Genomic DNA, 15,490 nt, shown 5'->3' on the forward strand with positions numbered 1-15,490 from the left:
CGCTATAGTTACAGAAATAGAGGAATAACAGTGCTGCTGGAGCACAGAAGAAGCTCCATCAGTATCTTAAGTTTTCACTTAATCACTCTTATTGAATGCTCGGTATATGTCAAGTACTGCACCAAAGATCTTATTATAGTAAAGAAAGTATTGAACCTGTATCTTTTTTTAAATAATTTTTGATGTCTTTTTAAATTTAAGAGAGAAAGAGAGAGAGAGAGAGAGAGAGAGAGAGAGCACACGCACGGGTGTGAGTGCAAGCGAGCGTGCGTAAGCGAGCGTGCGTGCACGTGCAAGAGTGGGGGAGGGGCAGAGAAAGCGGGAGGCACAGAATCGGAAGCAAGCTCCAGGCTCTGAGCTGTCAGCACAAAGAGGGGTGCGGGGCTCCAACTTGTGAACCTCAAGATCATGACCTGAACTGAAGTTGGACGCTTAACTGATTGTGCCACCCAGGTGCCCCTGAACCTAGATATTTTATAAATAACAACTAAATTTATATCCAGTTTTACTCACCTTTTAACTGAAAAATCATGAACAAAGAACTTCACCTTTCTGAGAGTTCTTTCTTCCATTTGTGCTACAGGAATCATAATAATACAATTTTTTAATAATTAAACCTCTTTAATACAACCACTTGCAGCAAGCTACCTTCCATGCATTCATTTAATGGCTTTTGGACAGAAAATTTCAAGAAGAGAAAGGAAAGGAAGAAAAAAGTAAGCTATGCATAATTTCCAATACAAGAGAAAAAACGCAAAACTTTTTAAAGTGGTTGTACCAATTTCTACTCCAACCTAGAGTTCAGATAATTTAGCTATATAATTTATTGTTCAAACTAATATACTTTTAAAAATGAAAAAGTAGCCCTTTTAAAAAGTATGCTGGGACAATTAAGGATTTAGTTAGGCAAACCAAGATGTTTTTCTCACCCAATCCATGAAAATTTCTATTTCTGTATATCTTCAGCAAGATCTAATATTGTAGTTAATTTTAATGCTAACCCTTTAAGTTGATGCAATATTGATATGTCATTGTGACTTTAGTTCACATTATCCTGCATGCTAATGCCAGGATATTAATGCTAATATTATTATTTTTTTTTATCATTGAGCTACCTCCTTTAAAAAGAATAGCTACAAGTCTCATCTATTTTTATAGTGGCTGTCTTTTTATCATTGGCTTTTAAGTGTTACTTCAAGATTCTTGATTATGAATCTTTTGCTTTATTTTTCCATTCAAAATAACTTTAGTTCAAGTAAACACATTCCAGATAAATGGGAAATCCATTAACCCAATTGGGTGTCTCACCCAGAATTATTAAACATTCCAAGACCACGGTGCAAGATATTCATTCAAACGTCATACTCAAGTGGAGAAAACATCCTCCATAGCTCATCAATCCACTACTGATATATATTTTTACCACTGAAAGCTAGCATTCTTCATTCACACAAATAATCATGTCCACTCTACAGTGATTCCTCACTGTTCCAACTCCATACACAGATTGCCAAGGACTTCCCTTTCTATTCACATACTCAGGCATATTGTCCAGAGCACAAAGCTTGGGTTAGGAGAAGAGGTTTGGAAGAACTTGGCAAATTACTTATAAGCTACACTAAAACATTTCTCCACCATGATCTTGAGTTTCTTGTTTTGAACCTAGGTCACTACACAATGCTAGGATAACCCATATTTTGTATAGGTAATTTGACTAAAGAAGCTGAATGGTTTATTCTTTCCACCAAGATATAGTTGAGGCCATCGCAGGTCAGCTCAAGCAGAAGCTCCAAAGAAACAGACACTGGCTGCAGCCACCCATATGCCTCTGACTTTTGCAGGTGCCAGTTTCTGTATTTCTGGATCTGAGCACTTCCCTCCCCTCCCCCTGCCCCCAACACTGGAAGAGGGATTTTCTTGTACTCACAAGAGACAGGTAAGTGCCAGTGAATCAAAACCACTCTTGTCCCCCTGAGGCAGCCCTCAATCAATTACCTCCCAGAAACTAGTCTATAAATAAATAGCACAGAGTTCTCCCTGCCTTCAGAGAGATGATTCTGAGTCAGGACTTAAACTGAATTAAAATGAAGTTTCTTATTGTGGTAACTGACTTCATTCCACACACCTAAACTACCTTCTCTTCCTTGCATCACTTCCTGACTCTCCTGCAGGATTCCCTATACCTACCCCCCAAAACTACTAGGGCTGAAATCTGTGTCAGCATTAGCTTCTGGAGGAGCCCAACTTAAGAATTCTAACTTTGTATCCCAGATAAATGTGATTTGCTTGATCTTCAGTTAGCAATTTTGAGAAGAAAGAATCTCAGGGAGTGACACTGCGACAGAAGCAGAAAAGATTTTGTTACACCATAATCCAAATAAGGGGCACCTGGGTGGCTCAGTAGGTTAAGCGTCCGCCTTCAGCTCAGGTCATGATCTCCCGATTGTAAGTTTGAGCCCCACGTTGGGATTCTGAGCTGTCAGCACGGACCCTGGAACCTGCTTCGGATTCTGTGTCTCACTCTCTCTCTGCCCCTGCCCCGCTCATGCTCTGTTTCTCTCTGTCTCTCAAAAATAAAATAAATGTTAAAAAAAAAAATTAAGAAAACAAACAAACAAACAAACAAATGCAGTGATCGCCCGTGTCCTCTACGTCTGCCTCCATACGGGAATTTCTTAGTAAACTTTTACAAGACAAGAAAAGCTCACTTGGTTTAATGTAATAAAAAAGACACTACATTTGCCCTGATTTCTGTTCCTTTCCCCAGATTTATTCTTTAAGCCAGGTCATTCTTATGCAGGGCTGACATTCAGATACACACTGGCACATCTGTTAAAATATTCAGATACTTCTTTGTTGATTGCCAAGCATCCATCTTGTGAGATCCTGACCTTCTCACTCCCCAGTGCTTCGGCGGCCTTGATACCTTCCCTGGGACTCCAAAATATCCCAATGATCAAGGAAGGAAAGGGTTAATGCCAGGCCAGAGGGACTTCTAAGATCCATTCTAGGACACAGGCCTAGTCTTACCACATGATTATCCTCTGACTGGTCGGTGCCAGTTTGGTTGGGTAGACAGCTGGTTAAACATTTTGACTGCCAATACAATTCTTATCTCAGCCTGCATTTGCTTAGCTAATGCTTCTTTACCCTTCACCAGCACCTTACTTATCCTCAGAGAATCCCTCCATGACCAGTTCTCTAAAACAACAAAGTAAACATCCCTGGGGATGAGCTAAATCAGCTAGTCTAAAAAAATTGGTAACAATCAGGTTTAACAAAGTTAAACTTTTTTTGTTTTAATGCAGACCTACTCTGACTTTTTAATATGTTAATTAGGCTGCAAATATTCAAGTATGGATTTCAGCAGGCAGTGTTTCTGCAGCCTATTTAACTAGTGGTAGACATGTATTAATGTTTTACGTGCTTAACATTAGAAGGGCTCTAGTATTTTGATGTTAAAAAGTGTAGGGTACACAGCATCAGATACATCACAGTCTCTAGAAAGACGAGTATTTGACCACTATATTTTAGGGGGAAAAAAGATGAAGGAGAAGAAGGAAAAACTAAAAATCAGTTCAGGGGCACCTGGGTGGCTCAGTCAGTGAAGTGTTTAGCTCTTGCTTTCAGCTCAGATCATGATCTCAAGGTTCATGAGTTCCAGCCCCACACTGGGTTCTGAGCTGACAGTGTGGAGCCTGTTTGGGATTCCCTCTCCCACCCTCTCTCTGTCCCTCCCCTGCTCACGCTGTCTCTCTCCCAGTCAAAATAAGTAAACAACAACAACAAAAACTCAATCAAGCCCCAGTAACACTTTACATAATACAGAGGATTATAGGCCAAAATATGTTTTGGACCAGTTTTATCAGAAACATAAAAGAAGCAAAATTATGTAATCTGAACTGCTAGGTACACATTTGTTCCACATAGGCCTACTGAATTTAAATTAGGTGCTTCCTAAATCAGCATCATTTAAGAATGACAAGCCAGTCCTGAACAACTGAACTCTGGAGGAATTTCCCGCAAGAGCTTTCGAGTATTCCTACAAACGTGTGTGGTGTTGACAACAGGCAGACTGAATCTGCCACACCCACAGCACCCACATTGGCAGGGCCAGACTTACCCCTCCTGGAGTCGTGGGAGCCTTGGATGGACAGTGGTCTTCGGGGCTCCAGGACTTGAAGAAGTTGTAGACACCAGGCAGTGGGATAGGGCCATCCCATCCCCACAGCCTCCACAGCAGGCCAAGCAGCCTCCATCCCCACAGCCTCCTCCAGTCAGGGTAGCCCTGAAACCCATGTGCCTGTCCAGGCCAGCGCGTCAGCAGAGCGGAAGAGGGCAGGGCCTATTTCCACACCTTGGCTGGAAGAGCCTGGGCCATCTTGCAGTGCGTAGTAGGGAACTCCTGCGGATGGGAGAAAGCAAAGGCATGTTAGAATGAGGGGAGTGATATCCCCACCTTGTCCTGGGCAGAAGTATGGGCACGTTACCGCCGCTAGATTTGTGCTTTCTCTCTAAAACGGATTAGTGCCACCCAAGCTGCCCCTAACCTGACACAGCCTTCGGATCCGGCTAAAATCCCCTCCTCCGTGCAAGAGCAGTGAGTGGGCCGCACTTTCTTCCCGGGCCCCTTGAGCCAGCCGCCCCCTTCCCCAACGGCCGAGGTGCTTTCCACCGAGTCCCTGAGCAGTTCTCTTTGGAGGAGTTGGGAAACTGAGGCCTGGAGCGGGGAGCGCACCTGTGGACCTCACCCAGCGAGGGGAGGATTTCCAGGGCGGTTCCGGAGAAGCTGCGGAGACTGACCTGCGGCGGTGGGGGGAGGGCCCACAGGTGCGCGCCCCCTGGGAGCTCGGGGCCGGCCACCCGCAGAGGCCATAGACTGAGCACCCCGGAATCCCGGCGCAGACCCTCCGAGATTCTCCCCCAACCATCCAAAACGCCAAAACGTGAGTTAAAGTTGAGCGCACACTCCCACAACACGAGCCCATCACGCGCACGCGGAGACTCCACGCTCCCACTCGCAGCAGAGAAAAGGAACCCAGGGCGCGGGCAGAGGGGCACAAAGTTAGTAACACACGTGCAAGCCCGTTCCCATGCACACCCTCACCCCCGCAAATGCACCTTCGCGAACGCAGGACACGCCACGTGCACCACACTCATAATCACCTGCTCAGCCGCGCAGAGACCCTAGCAGTCGCTCTCACACTGCTCACTGGCGTGCTCCGCCCCCCTCCCTGGTGCCTCAGCCCTATCATCCCTCCCGGAAATAGGGCTCGGGACACCCAAACTCTCTTTTCCCCCTGGGGACACCCTGTGCCATTCCGAAGTTCCCCAGAGTGAATGTCAGTGGGATGCCAGCCTTGGATCTATAATACCAAAATGTTTGATGTGGATGAATGATGTCAACGTAAAATAGTTATAAGGCACGTGCAGCTCTTGCCATGTCATTTGAATATTAAAACAGAAAAATGATTTTCTAGACTGCTGCCAGCCTTAGTGTAATGTAATCCACTATTATCCTTCAGCTGTCACTCATTATGGGATTTTAATTTAATTTTAATATTATGTTTTATAGACTTTTATTGTTCTCTGCTTACTTAGTGGATCCAGCAATTATTCATAATAAGAAAACCGTGGGCTTAAAAATAACATTGAATAACGTTTAGTTAATGAATGCTCCAAGGTTTGCTATATGTTATTCTCGGAGCTGGGATAGAGGATCTGGATTAGGGAAGAATTCACAATACTTCAGAAATAATGTTAAAGTTAGTGAAGCATGCTCAGATTATGATTAACTTGCCAACACCTGGCTGAAATGATGTACAACACAAGTTCATACAAGGGTGAGGAAGCATAAATTATAATTTGTTGGGCATTTTTCCTTTTGAGCAAAATGAAATTTTAACCTAGTGAATGCCTGAAATAGGATTTAGAAACCAGTGTGCTTCATACCTCTAACCTACATACACCTTCTAGTGGTGTGTGTGTGTGTATGTGCATGCACAGGTACACGCATGCATGCATGCAAACATAATATGGTATTAAAAGCTGAACCTGGAGTGAGTGAGACAGAATAGAACAGAATTATAGATGCTCTCTTTTCCCTATACACAATAAAACAAACAAAACATATTGAAATAAAAATTTATTATATGTATACATAGGAACATCAAGTAAACAAGAGAAAAATAAATGAACTGTCTACGGGGGAGAATGTAGCTATTAAGGAAAGAATCAAAAAACTCTTTCTTGGTCAGGTCTGCCTGGTCAGGACCTCCTGCAGACAAACAGCACTGAGATAAGCAGGTGAATGGAATTAATCTTAAGAATTGTTACCCATGCCTTCCCATCTCAAAGTGGATTGGGATGGAGATGTGTGAGTTATAAGTACACTGTCGTGGAAAAAGTGGGGTAAAAACTTTGAGCCTGGACAGTGCTGCATACTAAGGGTACCAGAGAAGGTACCAGAATGAATGGCTTCTGAGCATGTCACTTTTCAGGAATGTGAAGGACTGAGAAAGTGAGCAGAAACTCAAGAGACTAAAACAAACTCTGATGGAATGGAAGAAGCCATATATATATATATATATATATATATATATATATATATACACACACACACACATACAGATATATAGATATATAGATATATAGATATATAGATACCTATGTGTATATATATATATATATTTGTGTGTGTATGTGTATATATATATATATATGTATATGTATACATGCATATATATGATAGCTTCTAAACCAGTACAGAAAGGCTGGCAGGGTTATAGCATTGCCTAACTTCAGGAATTAGGCAGTTCTCTATAATATAATCTGTACGTCCCCACCCTGGAATTTTTGAAAGCTATACTCAACCCAAAATAGGTTTTTCCTTCCTGCAATGGAAGAAAATATTCTACAGCTCAGATTGAAGAAAATCGACTAAAAAATAACACTCAGCCCTAATACTTTCATTCTAGGAAAGATGAATTACTTTCATTTAATGATTCTTAAATATCTTTTAAAGTATGCTCTTACCTTAAAATGTATCTGTCTATTTATTCTCCATCCATACATTCATGCATGCATGCATATATAGCCAGCCTCCTCTATATATAGAGAACTGTCTTAATGATGTTCACCAAATGGTGACAATAGATTTAACCCAGAGGTATATTTGAGTTATCTATTGCTTTTTTCTGTGGCTTTTTGAAATTCTATAATTCAATCATTACTATAAGAAATAGAACAAAAGAGAAAGAAAGAGAGAGAGAGAGCTGCATCTCCTAAGTGCTATTGAGAAAAAATTCTTAAAAATAATTTTTAAAAGTTTGCATTTCCAAACTTTAATTTTTTTAATGTTTATTTATTTATTTATTTATTTATTTATTTATTTATTTATTGAGAGAGAACATGAGTGGGGGGGGGGGCAGAGAGAAAGGGAGACATAGAATCTGAAGCAGCCTCCAGGCTCTGAGCTGTCAGCACAGAGCCTGATGTGGGGCTGAAACTCATGAGCCTTTAGTTAGATCATGACCTGAGCGGAAGCGGGAGGCTTAACCTACTGAGCCACCCAGGTACCTCTCCAAACTTGTTAAACGACTGAAAGAGAAACTAGAATCTTTATTTCTTTGTATACCAGCTTTATTGAGATATAATCGAGATATAACAGAATATTTATTTCTAGCAATAAATATAGTCGCAACAAAAAATGTAAGAGTTTAAAAAAAGGGATAGGGAAATATACTTTGCTAAACTACTTTTAACATCTATAACCTTTGTATTTGTTGTTTGTTGTTTTGTCTCTCTCTCTTTTTTTTTAATTTGAATTTTCTCATCTGTTCTTAGTGAAGCTTCATTTCTGATACCAATGCAGAAATGAAGGATATGTGATAAGACGGATATGTTGGCTGCACCCTGGCTGGTTGTAAGATTCAGTGTGTGCATATGTGTATGTACTTGTGAGTGAGTGAGTGTGCTAGCATGTGTGCATGTTGGGTGACGAAGGGAGAGGCAGAGAAGACAAAACAAATCAAGACATTGTCTAAAGGGGTTTTGAAAACAATGGAGATTTGCATTTATAAATCACCATCTTTCAATACAATTATAGGTCACAAGAAGGAAACCACCCACAACACATGAATTAACACTTGATTTAATTAGGCTTTTTGTTATCTTTATCTGTCATTTTGCACTTTCATCCATAGACCTAACAGTTGACAATAATGCTAATGTTATTCAGTTTCATAAGATCTTATTATTCCTATCTTTTTGCTATGACAAATTGTGTAGAAATTTATTTACAGCACCATTTACAAATTTCTTTTTGTTTTTGAAACTCGGCTCTAAATGAAAGTAAAGTTGGATTTTACTAACATTCCATTTCAGTAAATATTCATTTACTAATATTTAATTCCAGCTCATATTTCCATTTCAATGCGTATGGCTCTGCAAAATGCCTGCAGCCCATCCTGAAAACAAATATCCAGAATCTTCAGTTCTTTCAATAATCACCTTTAAATAAAGGACACCAACTTTAGCCACTAGATCAGCCCATATCATTAAAGTTAAGTCATTAAATTCTAAACCAATGTGTGAATTCTAATGATGTGTTATCGTCATGTACTGGGAAAAATTACCGTTTACATTTTAACGTTTGGAAAACAATTTTCTTAAAATTTCCTAATTGTCGGTCAAAGGACTTTAGTAAATGAAATAAAGTTGAAATAATACTGAATAAGCTTAAGAGTTTTTTTGTGCTTTTAAATTCTATTTAAAAAAAAAAAGGTGACTCAAAGTATTGTTGAAGACTTCAACTGGGCAACAACTACTTAACTATTATTGTGTGGGCTGACTTTATACTTTCATATATTCCATTAAATGTATATATCAAGATATTAATCCATGCTGCTTTGGTAGATCCAAATCCTATGCTCTCTGAAGAAAAAACAGTGACGTTTCCTGAGGTCTTAAATGCTGGTTGTAGTCAGTATTTGTCTTCAAATCTGTAGTGAGAAAAAATGCAATTAATTGTTAGTTGTCACTTTTGATGAACTCAACCATCAAGAACTTTTCAATAAGCAGTAAAAATTGCCAGAAATCGTTTTGTAAAATTCTTTTGATGATTTACATTCCCTGAGACAATGTACTATAAGTCATCAGGCTGCTGAAATATTGTCAGTGCCACAGAATATGATTATATCAAGAAATAGAACTTTAGTTCTGGAAGGAAAACAAAGCTTATCTTCCGATCACATTATAGGTGTGAATTTAGATCAAATAATTTTGTCAAATTATGCAGTTAGTGATAGAAGACCTCTAGGTCAATCATATTTTTTTCACACTGTTGCCTCTAAAATTTAATTTTTTCATTGGGGCGCCTGGGTGGCGCAGTCGGTTAAGCGTCCGACTTCAGCCAGGTCACGATCTCGCGGTCCGTGAGTTCGAGCCCCGCGTCAGGCTCTGGGCCGATGGCTCGGAGCCTGGAGCCTGTTTCCGATTCTGTGTCTTCCTCTCTCTCTGCCCCTCCCCCGTTCATGCTCTGTCTCTCTCTGTCCCAAAAATAAATAAAAAAAACGTTGAAAAAAAAAAAATTAAAATTTAATTTTTTCAAATCTTGAAATTCAAATAAGAACACAAATTAAACATCTAAACCTTCACTTTCTTTGTTTCAGACTACATATGGATCACAGAAAACACATACACATACACACTCACACATACCCCACAGCAGAACAAGGTTAGAACTTCTAACTCATTCCATTATTTTGATTTAAGAAATAATTATGGTTTCAAACCTAAGAGTGTTCAAATTTAAAAATGTGTATTTCTTGAAAAACTGGAATTCTCAAAAACTGGATATCTTGGGCCTATTTTTCTATTAAACATAAATGTCAGCATACTAAGTATCAAATTTAGATGAATATCATTATTTTTAGTTCTTATCACAGTGTCTGCTTTATTTACTCACATAAGTACCTGCCACATGTGGCATTGGAGTTTCCTCTTCACAGGAATTCCCTGGGCTGGGCCCCTGTCCCTTCTCCTCTCTCTGAACTGTCTCCCTAAATTGTTTCATCTATTCCCATGATTTTCCATTTCCATCCAAATGAAAACCAGCATCTTCACCCACCTGATGTTTTAGTTAAGATAGGCTAATTTATCTAACTATACCCAAAGGTCAGTGGCTGGACACAACAAAGATTTATTTCTTGCTAATGCAAAATAGGTAACTCTGTCAGCCAACTGCTCTATGCCACAAATTACTGATTCAGTATGCTTCTGTCTTGTGGCTCCATCATCTTAGTGATTGGCTTTTGGGGTGGCTGATTTTTATATGTCCACTTGATTAGGTTAAGGGAGGTCTAGACAGCTGGTAAAACATTTCTTTCTGAGTGTGTCTGTGAGGGTGTTTCTGGAAGAGAGTAGCATTTGAATTGGTAGACCGGGTAAAGAAGATATCCTTTACCATTGTGGGTAAGCGTCATCCAGTCTTTTAAGGGAGGGCCTGAATAGAACAAAAAGGCAGAAAAAGTGCAAATTTGCTGTCTACTTTTGTTAGGACACCCATCTTCTCCTGCCCTTGGACATCAGAGTTCCTGGATTTCAGGCCTTCCAGACTCAGGGAGGAACTTCCATCATTGGCCCCTGCCCCGGGCCTCACATCTTCAGATTTGGACTAGAACTACAACCTAGCTTTCCTGTTTCTCCAGTATGAAGATGGCACATTGTGGGATTTCTCAGCCTCCACAATTATGTGAGCCAATCCCTCATAATAAATATCTTTCTATATACCCTCTATCTTTTTGGAGAACCCTGATTACAGTAAGCTTCCTCAATCGCTATAGAAAAAAAAGTCCCTAGAGGATTTCAAATCAGAAATTAAATGTATCTAACCTGGGAGAGATATATGCACCTGAGTATTGTCCAGAAATAGTCCCATGCAAGTCCCATTTCTTTTATTTTGTATTTTTCTTTTATTTTGCACAGATATTGGTGGGAAAAAATGATGCTACACTTCTGGAAACTTGCAGCACCTTCTTTCTGGTCTCCCTTTAGCCTCCCTTCCATCTTCTACAATCTATTCTCTTCACAGGAACCAGAATGATGCTTGCAAAATCAAAATTTTATTTCTTAATCCTCAACTTAAGAATTCTTCAATGGCTTCTCATTGCTTTTCAGGTAAATTTCAGTGCCTAAAAATGGGTTATAAACCCTTCATGATCGGTCTCACTTTATAACACTCTTCCCATTGAATGCTGTTTCCCAGCTACTCTAGACTTCCTTTAGTTCCTGAACCATTGGAAGTTTATTCCTACCTGACAACTGCTGTTGTTCACTGGTATATTTTCGACCTAATGTCACCCTTCACTGAGTATATTAGAAATTTTATTTAATTACTTCCTTTTTGCTTTTTAAAATGTTTCAATGAACTTTATTAAGTTCAGATTAAAAATTCTAAACATTTTAAGTGTCCTCATTTCTTCATTTTAATTACTTTTAGAAAGGGCTCTAAAATTTAAATGGCTATCTGTAGGATACATTGCTATAAAATTCACTCACTCATTCATTTATCATGTCAGGCAGTGATAGTTACTGCACACCCATTATGTACCCCTGTGAAAAATGGGAACTACCATTGAAATAATAAAAAGGTTTGCTCATATAAGAAGTAGAAAAAAACGTTTATTGTGTTTGTAATTGCTTTTTTAAAAATGTTGTGAGTCAAAATATTTATTCAAATACTTGGTGGCCATTTGCCATCAACTTTTTACTTTTCATTAATTATTGAAGTAAAATAAGGACTGAGATTTAACTGTTGTATTTATCAAAGTGGAGGTTACTTATGTTCTTAATTACAGTGATTTTGGAAAAATATTTTCATAAAAATCTTATGAAAGTTATCCAAAAAATAAAACATAAAAAAAAGAAAGAGAATTGTAGAAAATAGAGACTTCTATTGCAAGGTCTTTTGCTCTAAAGAGAAACAAGGAAATAGGATAACATACGGAGAAAAGTAGAGTTAACTATCTATCTGCACACATACATAGAATATATGTATATATATAAATATCATATATATATAGGTATATATAATACATATCTTATTACCAAAGCGTGTTTTTTAAGATGACTTACTACATGAAGTGAACTTGAAATACGTACTAATAAGTGCAAGTCATATGTATTTGGACATATTTGAGTTGCAACCTGCTTTCACCCTGTTAGATTAAGCTGATTAGACAGATGATAAAGACAGAAGTACATAAAGGGAATGAAAATAAATGTTAAGTTTGAGCCATTGTTTCTACAGTGGCTCTGAAGTACATGGGTTTAAATAGTTTCTCTGGAATACATTTCCTAACTAATTGAAATACAACCCACACAGCTGATTTAATAAGATAACGATAGATATGCTACACAGATGTATTGGGGTTCAACCAGAGAAACAGAGATACAGACTGAGAGATTAGTGCAAGGAATTAGCTTGCACAATTGTGAGGACTGTCCAGGAAATCCCAATCTCTATAGGCCAGGCCAGCAAGAAGAGCAGACTGAAACCGTCAGGCAACTGAAGCTGCTACCCACCTGCTGAATTTCTTCTTCATCGGAGAAGCCTCAGCTCTGCTTTTAAAGGCTTTCAGCTAATTGCATCAGGCTCACCCAGATTATTTGGATAATATCCCTATTTAAAGCACACTGGTTACAGACTTTAATTTTGTATACAAAATACCTTCACAACAATATCATAGATTAGTTTTTAATTCAATAACAGGGGACTGTAGCCTAGCCAAGTTGACACATCAAAAGATCATCACAACAGATCACATTATTTTGTACCTAATTTATACTATGCTTTCTATGTAGGAAAATCCTTTTGAGAAACCAAATCAATATCAGAAGGTTATTTTAACCATTAACACAGCGTTAGAGTTTGTTCAAAAAAATCATAGGGATTTTGTCAGAAAGAACGAGTACTTATGATTATTCAGAAAAGACTCTTAAACTCTGCTGAAATCCCACTGACAAGGGTCTTTTCCTTTCTTGTTCTTACTGGTAGTAATGTGGTTTATCTTCTTCCTCTTCTTATCCCTCATATCCTCTTCCTCCTTGTCCTTTTCTTTTTTCTTTTTTCTTTACCTTCTGCTTTTCCTCCTCCTCCTTCTCTTTTTCAATTTAATGAGTGAAGCGTGAATTTTCTGCTATATGTTCTTTTGTACCTATTAAAATAAATTAAAAAATACATGCTTAAAATAAGGTCCTTACAAAGTGTACTTCCTTGGTAATGACTTGAGTCAGACCTTGAGGTTCTTAATGATCACTTGGAAGATGCCCCAATTCTATTACTAACCTATTTATTACAGTGGATTCCTCTACAGATGGCTAAACCAATCCATTTCCCCCCAGAACCTGGGCATACATTCATACCTTGGAAAACTGTATGAATATATAAGTATCTTATTAAATAAATAATTATCTTAGCACATTTTCATCCAAGATACTTTTGAAAGCAGAAAACTGTAAGAGGATTTTTGCAAGAAGCATTCAACTATTCATTACAAAATAGATCTTTCTAGTTACTCACCAGACCTCCCTACAGAAACATTGGTTGGTATTGGGGCGCCTGGGTGGCGCAGTCGGTTAAGCGTCCGACTTCAGCCAGGTCACGATCTCGCGGTCCGTGAGTTCGAGCCCCGCGTCAGGCTCTGGGCTGATGGCTCGGAGCCTGGAGCCTGTTTCCGATTCTGTGTCTCCCTCTCTCTCTGCCCCTCCCCCGTTCATGCTCTGTCTCTCTCTGTCCCAAAAATAAATAAAAAATGTTGAAAAAAAAAATTTAAAAAAAAAAAAAAGAAACATTGGTTGGTAAGAATAATATTTGGAATTAAAACTCTTTAACACTTACAATGATCCAGGTACTTTGGTAAGGGCTATACATTCATCATCTCATGGAATCTTAGTCTCATGTTATCAATAAGTAATTTCAAGTCAATTCGCAAAATTCCAATGCCTACATGTAGTCCAGCAACAGAAATCTTAATAGGGCAATACTGAGTTTAGTAAAGTTTCAGAGACTGAAATATATGTTCTATTATTTTTCCCTTTTGTGTAGATAGACACTAAGGCATGGATAAAGTTAAAAAAAAACCCACACTTCCCAAGTTTGATATATGCAGAATATGTTCAAATTGGACTGTATTCTAAATCTATCAAACAGCAGACTCAAAACCTCTACATTACCCAGAACTAATTCCAACTAAAGGTAAGATATATTTAATTGGCTCCTGTCCCACAAATCATGGTTCCAGTACCAAGATGATTTTGCTGCTAATTCATCCTAGTAACCAAGTCCTGATAACTTGAGTATTGTGGATTCCATTTGAACTACACTTCTTACACTGAAAAAAAAATTTTTTAATGTTTATTCTTTTATTTTGAGAGAGAGAGAGAGAGAAAGCTGGGGAGAGGCAGAGAGAGAGAGAGAAAGAGAATTCCAAGCAGGCTTCTCGCTGCCAGTGCAGAGCCTGATGCAGAGCTTGAACTCATGAAATGTGAGTTTGTGACCTGAGCTGAAATCAAGAGTTGGAAGTTTAACCAACTGAACCACACAGGTGCCCCTACATTTCTTATACTTTAATTCAACTTGTTTCAGCATACTGAGTCTGTTTTACTTGATCTCAATTAAGCCTAAAGTATCCCCATTAAATGAATGTATATATGAATAAAATTTATGTAATTTGAAACAGCATAGGAAATGTGAGCTGTTTTAGATTTGTAGCAACAACAGAAACTTTATTTTAGCAGAAAAATAAGAAATGAGGATGAATATTATTGCTATTAGTTTCTATATCATAAATAGTGTATTTGTCCTTTCATCTTTAGTTTTAATGTATTTTAAAACCATATGTAAGTGGCAAAATGTTGGTATTAACTGGTAGAAAATATAATCAGAGCTGGTTTAAAAAAACATTTAAAGAAAAATCTGGTTTATTAATTCTAAATATGTCAAGTGATTCAAATTTTCCATGGCTAGGGGGAAAAGTGTACCATAAAGTTGTAGGAAATTAAGTTAATATAAAATTCTGTTTTTTGTAATGCCAAAGTTGTTATGCTTTGAATAAATATTTCAACAAGAGATCAGCACTTATCACTGGAATGGTCCAATGGAGTCAAACAAATACTCCACAGCTGAACCAGTTCTAGTGCTTGACATGGGAGAAGATATGACCAATAAAAAACAATCTTCAGATGATACAGGAACAAATAAGTTAGTAATAAGGAATTTTAGGTAAAATCACAGCAATCCCAATAGACGCATGTTACCCAGGATTAACGCATCTTCACAGGACAACTCAAGTTTCAGAAACTGGACACCCCATAAAAGGATAGTAAAGTACAAGTGAAGACTTCCATACTATGGAGAATAAATCATAAAAAGAAGGTATAGTGGTTCGGGTTGAGGACAGCAGTTCACCAGAAAAAAATTAAATAGAAA

Source organism: Neofelis nebulosa, chromosome 3 (assembly GCF_028018385.1).
Source record: "Neofelis nebulosa isolate mNeoNeb1 chromosome 3, mNeoNeb1.pri, whole genome shotgun sequence".
In the NCBI taxonomy this organism is placed as follows: Eukaryota; Metazoa; Chordata; class Mammalia; order Carnivora; family Felidae; genus Neofelis; species Neofelis nebulosa.